The sequence below is a fragment of the Leptinotarsa decemlineata genome, unplaced genomic scaffold, assembly GCF_025532065.1.
Source record: "Leptinotarsa decemlineata unplaced genomic scaffold, Ldec_3_MD MMD2_P_RNA_scaffold_6, whole genome shotgun sequence".
NCBI classification, from domain to species: Eukaryota; Metazoa; Arthropoda; class Insecta; order Coleoptera; family Chrysomelidae; genus Leptinotarsa; species Leptinotarsa decemlineata.
Window position 1 is genome coordinate 9,923,563 of NW_027412533.1, and position 7,214 is coordinate 9,930,776.

At 32.4% G+C, this 7,214-nt stretch overlaps 1 long non-coding RNA gene across 1 annotated transcript; it reads left to right on the forward strand.

Annotated features, from left to right (window-relative positions):
- Positions 1 to 3,956: 3,956 nt before the first annotated feature.
- LOC141480122 (uncharacterized) lies at positions 3,957 to 6,731 on the forward strand. The gene is made up of 5 exons (XR_012464176.1): positions 3,957 to 5,317; positions 5,681 to 5,859; positions 5,994 to 6,100; positions 6,181 to 6,396; positions 6,488 to 6,731. It is a non-coding gene; the product is annotated as an uncharacterized lncRNA (long non-coding RNA).
- The last annotated feature ends 483 nt before the right edge of the window (positions 6,732 to 7,214 follow it).

The window sequence follows — 7,214 nt, forward strand, 5'->3', positions numbered from 1 at the left end:
TTGAATATCTAGAACTCAAGCTCTGAATGAATATAATAACATGAAAAAAATAGTTATTCATAATGTTTCTTTCTTTTAACTTGTTTGGTTTGATATTGCACGATTTATGAGTGAAATTCTGCATCCAATTAAAAAATAATTTTCCATTTAGCAAAAAGTGATAGGTACATACATTTATTTCGTTAAAAAATATTTGTTTGGACACCTTCTAATGTACAAAATTGAAACAAGATATCTTTCGTATATTTTTATCAGTCGTCAAATGGATTTCGCTTTGAAAAAATGACCATTTTTCGAAAGAAATGCTCATTTAAGAAAAACTATTGAACTTAGCCATAGGGAATACTCAATGAAATTTGTAGAGGTTCCGTTGGCGCTTCTTATGGATCAATAATATACAGGGTGTTCCATTTAATCTAAGGAAGATTTTGCAAATTTTCATTTACAATATTTGGCAAGCGGTTTTTCATACCCTGTATATCACAGGTCGATTTCAGATATATCGTTTGAGAGAGTTACCAATGTAGAATATTCGACCAAAAAAAAATTTCAACTGGACTTGGCACCACTTTATAATTTCAAATATTCTGAGTGACGAATATTGGAAAAAAAACCTGTCATGCTAGATATCTCGAAAACCGTCAATATTTTCGAAGTGCAGATATACATAAAGTTTATTTTATTTTCTATGAAGAAACCGAAAAAGCGATAAAAAATATAGGTTGCCATTTAAAAAGACACAGTTGGGATCCGCCCAGAAAAAATCGAAACCCTGTGTGATCGCCAATATTTTTATTTTGTCGAGCTCGAGCAATAAGGTAATATTATAGAAAATTAGATTCCTATCTGCTTCCTATTTAGAGATATGGAACACCGCGCCACTGTTGCAGGACCCTGTATATATATATATATATATATATATATATATATATATATATATATATATATATATATATATATATATATATATATATATTGAATGATACAACTAATTTTCCTTTATTTTCAGTATTTCAATTTCAAACCCTAACTGAACTCAGTTTGAGTAGAGCCTTGAAGATGATAGCACGACCAGCTGTCGAAAGCGCTCGCATATAATATATAGAAGTTATAAAGCTTTAAATCCTTCTGACATATATTCGTAAACGTGATCGTTTTTGAAATATGAGGAAATTGTGATAAAAATCAAAAATATTTTTTCTTCCCTGGATTAGTATTTTTTCCAGAATTCACAGTTGTTCTTATCTGGATTATTTACATGTTTTGTTGTATTTTATATTTTCTGGTTCAATCTATTCATATACATTATTATATACACAACGCCGCAGCGGTGAATATGTGAAAATTGATGTTCTCATATATCAAATATCCTAACATTCGAAATACGGAAAGAATAGTTACATATGACAAAATCAATTTTGAAAGTCAAAATATAATGAAATTTTTTTCCAATGGTCATATCTCACGAGAATATGAACGGACGTTTCAATCACTTCAGGTCTAGTAGCCATTTTTGTGAACGATGTTTCCAGTGATTGCCTTTTCCAACCCCTGGGCATTTCCAGTTGAAGTGAATTAGCTGTATTCGAGTTTCATCGGCACTTATCTTATTAGCTCTACGAGATTGCTGATCTTTTTAGTGGAGATACGGCGCTATACGTGGCTCTGACTTATAAGTGATGTTTTCTTTTCAATTCGCTGTTTGTGTTTGACAAGGTCAAACTCCCATTCGATGCCTTTTTTTAAATGATAAAAGAGTTCGTTGAGAAATATTTTGAAAGCAAATATTTCTTGTGATGGAACCAATGTTTTTTACTCTTTTTTAGTAGTTGAAATGTTTCCAATCAGAAGAATTGACAAAGGTGGATCGATAGAAAATCTGCTGAAGAGTATCATAGGTAAACTGAAAAGTTCACCGCGAAAAGCTACATTTAGCCATGTTCTGAACACAATTTCTTGAACCAATCGAATCCATCTAATCTCCTACTAGCCATCTACTTCTACGATAGTTCTACTTTGTAGTATATTTAAAGTTTATGGTTATATACAAGATAACTGAAATGAAAGATATCTAATTACTAATCACTATACGTAAAGTGGAAAAATTGAATTATAAAGTAAGACCATTGCATCTGACCAATACATGTGAAAGAAGTGTCATTTGATTTGGAATAGCCTGTAGATGATTTTCGAAAAAAATCAAGTGTCGCTTGCAAAAATTGGAAAAATTATGAACGGTTGAGACGATGGAACGAGAATGTCCGTCTCGAGGAACGGTTCGTCAGCGAATGCTGTGTGCAAAAAGTGTAAAAGTAAGGAAAATGCATAATATATTGTGATAGTACATTCCATTTGAACTGTGCGAAATAGGGTGCTGACGTCAAAAGTATTGATGATAATTCATTAGTTTGTTGTGAGAAAGATGAAATGAATCTGTTCAATGGAGATAATGCCCAATTCTTCGATGATATTGAACAACTAGCAGGAGAGAGTAAGAAAATTGATTATTAGTATTCTCAAATACATCATAAAACAGAAGGATGCGATCATCAAAGAGCTCCACGATAAAATAAGGATCCTCAATAATCAGGGAATAATTTAAAGTCAGTCCTAAATCATAATACAAATGTCGAAATTATAAGCGCAGACCAGAAAAACTTTCCATTGATAAGAAATTGAAAGATAAAAAAACGAAATGAATCAGGGACCATTCCAAATAACGTCAACGATAATTTTTCAAATAGCACAGAAAAATTTGTTTCAAAATCTGCAGTCTCGGCTGCTATTATGGAAAATGAGCATATTATGAAACTTAATGATTATATTCATCTCACTTCTGAAAAAGGGAAAGGATGTTAGACTCAAAGCGAATGGCGGGAAATTGTAGGAAGAAAACCCGCTAGAAAACCAGGGAAGAATCTTGTAGTAGGGAGTAACAAGGGATCAGTGAAGGGTGTTCCAAAAAAGTTCTACTACAGGTGTATCGAGTGGACGTTGAAAATACTTATGAGGCTATGGTGAAGCTACTCAAACAACATTTTCTGGAAGTTGAATGTGAAGCTCTCAATTCCAGATGCCCTGATATCTTATTCATCGTTTGAGGTCACGATACATTATAATCATTTTTAATCCGCTATGAATCCCGAAATTTGGCCTCAAGGCGCTTGTGTGGGAATTTTTTTTATGAAGCGCAGGATGAGCAACAAAGAAGGATAATTTTTGATCCAAGCTTGTTTTTCCTGAATGTGAACTCATTAAGCACTCAAAAAATTAATTAGGTTACTAGTGAAATACATTATGCTGAGAACTTACAATTGATTTGTCTAGTAGAAACAGGCTTGAAGGCACACAGTAAAAAATATTTGAATGCAATTTTAATAAACGAGTTTTCACAATTCACTCCGATTGAATATAACACCAAAATATTATAGATCTGCCATATTCATCAAGATGATAATACTATGGTGTAACTTGTGTTCCATTATGTAGTGATCAATCCTATAGCGGTGTTTTGTACAGTTTGTGAAAGAAACATTCACAAACTTTCACATATCTTAGTGTTACCTCAAACCTGGTATCAAAAAGTACACCAAAGTTAATAAGTTACACCAATTTTATTACATTATGACAATTAGGAGTAAATATCGTACGCAAATATGACATATTCTTGATCACTAAAATGTTAATTTGTAAGAAGCACCATATTTCTGCAGAACTAAACATTTCTAGGTGTTATTTTTATAATGAAGTTATATATTTGTTACATTAAATTTGAAAAAAAATTGATAAAAATAATTAGTGGACAGTTAACAAGATAGTTCATGCTTGAGAAGTAATTGATATATTTTGAAATATGGTGCAAAGATTTAAAAAATTATAACCTCTATCTTACATACTCTTTGTATGCCATAATTGCCCTTATTTTTCTGCACATTATTATTTATAATGTTAAAATCCTTTTATGGTTGAAACATTTTATCCATTAGGTACCTACTAGTGGCACAGAGTAGTACTTCAATTCACTCATTTGGTATATTATTCATTGACTGACAGTGCTGCCATACTTCATTTGGCCAATATTTTTCAAATAGCTCTATGGAGTTGAGGCCACAGAGCCACACAGAGAAGGAAAAACGGATGGAATATCGAGATTTATTCTTTAAACTTCACAGACGCTACTCAAACCACTCTGTTGAAATTGTTGTTCTGATTATTGGAGTCCTTGGTGGAATGATGCCCTCCCTACTCTAAAATTTTAAGATCATACCGGCTTGTCGCAATACGGCAGAAATCTTGGCTGATCAAATGCAGAAGGCTGTGATTTTTGGTTTATTAAATCTACTCAGGGTACATGATTTTCGGACTCAGTGATCACCTACCCCAAGCTGTGGGGAATGGTCATTAGCCATAGCCAGCGCGCCCTCCGAATGGGTCGAAGCTTGGTGGAAAGGATCCCACCGATTCCACCAATCAATACAATGGTATAGTTCAAAAATCTTGTTCATAGAACAACATTTTGCTCTTCCAGCCAACCATAGAGTTATGAAAGTAATAAGCAACGAAGCATTCCATCCATGATCCAATATCAGACAGAGCTGTTTCGATCCATCACAGGTTTCATCATGGACATCATCATCATCATGGACACTAGGAAAAAGATTTGGCTCAGGTAATAAAATTACAAAGTGGTATCTATTGAACAGTTCACATGTTTCCTTTGAGACAAAAATGTTTCCTAGATTTGAAACCTGGATTTCTGTGGAATTACTATTTGACGGAAGAAATAATCATTCAATTAGTTTTTCTGAGGCTGGAATACAAAATAAACACTTACTTTATATACAAAAAAATGTATTTGAACTTTTATTTGACTGAGGTCTTATTATTTTACTATTTTACTGGCAACGCTGTAATAGCGCCACTGTTAGTATTGTATCAAATCAGTCAGACAGCCGTGGATTTGAAAGAGTTACTCCAAATTCTACACTCAGTAGGACGTCTGTTTGTAAAAAATTTGATATTGGGAACCAATTATTGTCTGTGCTTGGTTGGCGTTATTGTGTATAGTGTAGTTGGATATCAGACATCTTGAAACTTAAAACTTCTGGAAGGAATTTTACTGGTGTATCTATATAGAAAACGCTAGCAATTTCTATAAAAGGTATCCTACATCACATTCAGTAGTCCTGTTATACATCGCACTGGTGCATTATTCAGTTTCTGTGGCAATTGTTCCTCTGGTGGATATTTGAACAATGAAGTGCATTGAAAAGTGGATAAGCTATCGATTTGGCTCCGGAAGTAATCAAGGCTGAAAGTAAGTGTTTCTTAAATTTTATTTCACATGCCTAAGTCTACTCTCTCAGCGAATTATGGTTGGTTAAACTTCCATAAGTATCATATTGATTTAACTTCTAGATTTTATAGGTGATTTCAAAGAACATGTGTCTAATTTCACGTTTTTTCGTTAATATTTTACCTGAAATGAAAGTTTGGAATTGATGATTAACCACCAGTTTGTACCTGCATAGAATCCGATTCAGTGTCAACCAACACTCCTAGGCGTGATTTACACCCTCTGGTGTAGGACAGCAAAATTCCGATTCAGAAAATACACCGCTTACTAGAGTACACCAACTATCTGTTTCTTATATTATGACAGTTTTTGTCTTTGTTTCAGTAAAAAAAAGATGGGTATTCGAAGTGAAATAATTTTTTTTTTAAAAGATAAAGACTTCACTGAAATTGAAGACGATTTTTTGTAATTTTTCTGCAAATCTAAAAAAGAACCTTATTTGAGGATACTTTCAAATTCTGATCCGATTTCCGAGACCTTAGCTCCTTTGGACATATTGTCAGGTGAATAATACATTCTTTTCCAATATATTTTCTCACAAAATATAATTTATTTCGTTTAAATTCGAGGTTTTCAAAAATTTACTGTGACCTTTCAAATCAAAAAATCAATTACAAATACGGATTTGGTTTTGTAGATTCCACTTTTAAGGCAATATGTGATACTGATATATTTGATAGAACTAATAGCTCTACATCTATGTTATCAATTAGCTAAAGAATGGAAAATATTTCAGATGTAGATGTAAGTACTTACTATGTAGAATTAGGCTTTCCTTGCCATAACTCAGTGTTCACATCATTGTTATAATAATTATTTTGTAGGATCTACAAACATAAATTATTCGTGGCGGGCAGTACATAATAGACGAGTACCAGAAGAATAAACTGTTGACTGACAGGAGCAGAAACATAGCTGCAAATGTGCTTTATGAAAAATATGGGAGTGCAGTACCCACGAGCGCAAAAATGGAGTGCGCAAAAAAATTAATTGATATTTTCCCACTGTACACAAATTCGGAAAGTTCTACAGGGGATTACGTGAGTTCATAATTGATGACTTTTGTGTTTAGATGTGAAATGAAAATGTAATATCTTAGGAATTTTATTTCAACCCTAGGTAACTTTTCAGGTATCCTGAAAATCAACTGACAACTTTAAATAGAATAAGTAAGATAGAGAGAAACAATCCTCCTGCCAACCACCTTCATGACCAGAATGTTTCGATAACATCAGAGAAATTAATCTTACTGAAGAACTCCAAAATCTGTTTTTATTTAATAATATTCTTAAGTTTGAATTATTGATATTTTGGTATCAGACCAATTGTCAACAAAAATCATGTCAGTTAGGTTTTCTATTATTTCTAATACACGTTATTTATACATGATTTATGTTTGTTTTTCTTTCTTTTTTTCAGGCGAATTTAATTTTTTGAGTAACTCTTTCGAATTCATACCAACAACCGGTGTTTTTTAATATTTATCATTTTAATGTATTTTACAAATACATTAAATTAAGTTGAGAATTACACGAAATGTTTTTACAGAAACACTGGTGCTAGTATACATTCAAAATAAAAAAAATAAATTTTGCACCAGGAGAATATGATATAATACCATCTAGTGTAAATTTACACCCAAAATATTTGAAGAGAGAGACCTGATTCACTCCAAAATAGTGCTTTTTTACACCGAAAAAGTGCTATAAACCACTGTCAGGAATAACATTCTTGAAGCTGAATTAAAGAAAAACACTTGAATATTAAAAATATTACCATAAAATGAAAAAAACATCACCAGTTGATGTAAATTCACACCAGATGTAGGGTAGATTCACACTATTATTTTGTAACATTT